The sequence below is a fragment of the Seriola dumerili genome, unplaced genomic scaffold (assembly GCF_002260705.1).
Source record: "Seriola dumerili isolate Sdu_G_001 unplaced genomic scaffold, Sdu_1.0 BDQW01000079.1, whole genome shotgun sequence".
Lineage (NCBI taxonomy): Eukaryota > Metazoa > Chordata > Actinopteri > Carangiformes > Carangidae > Seriola > Seriola dumerili.
In genome coordinates this window covers 2311463-2311946 of record NW_019174334.1, presented here as the reverse complement: position 1 = coordinate 2311946, position 484 = coordinate 2311463, and positions in this window count along the sequence as shown.

The window sequence follows — 484 nt, the reverse complement described above, 5'->3', positions numbered from 1 at the left end:
AGACAGAAAAAAGAAATTGTAGTGATTCCAGGCTCTGGAATAGCACTCTCCATCTGGTATCAATTTGGCTTAAATTGGAAAACTATCGGAAGGGGCCCTTCCTTGCTGACTGTTGGGTCATTTCAGAAAGCTTTTTTTACATGCAGTGTCACTCAGTGCAAATGAGAAAGCGTTTGAACAAAAAACAAAAAAACAAAAAACCTAGTATTAGGCTGGACCGTGTGTGGTCAATATGCAAAATTAAGGACGTAGTTTAAAACTGCAGTGGAGCCACCATTAACAACTACTTTCAATGGACAATAGTTAAAAAAAAAATTAAAAAAAAAAACTTCTGCACCGCCTAGCTGCCACTCGCTGAACAGAGTAGACACACAAAGACATGTGCCTCTTGCTCACTGGGAATATTGGCATCGCTCTTCTACTGAAAGTGATTAAGGTTTGTCATAAAGTGCCAAATTGTTTTGAAAGAGCAACAGGAAAAGTC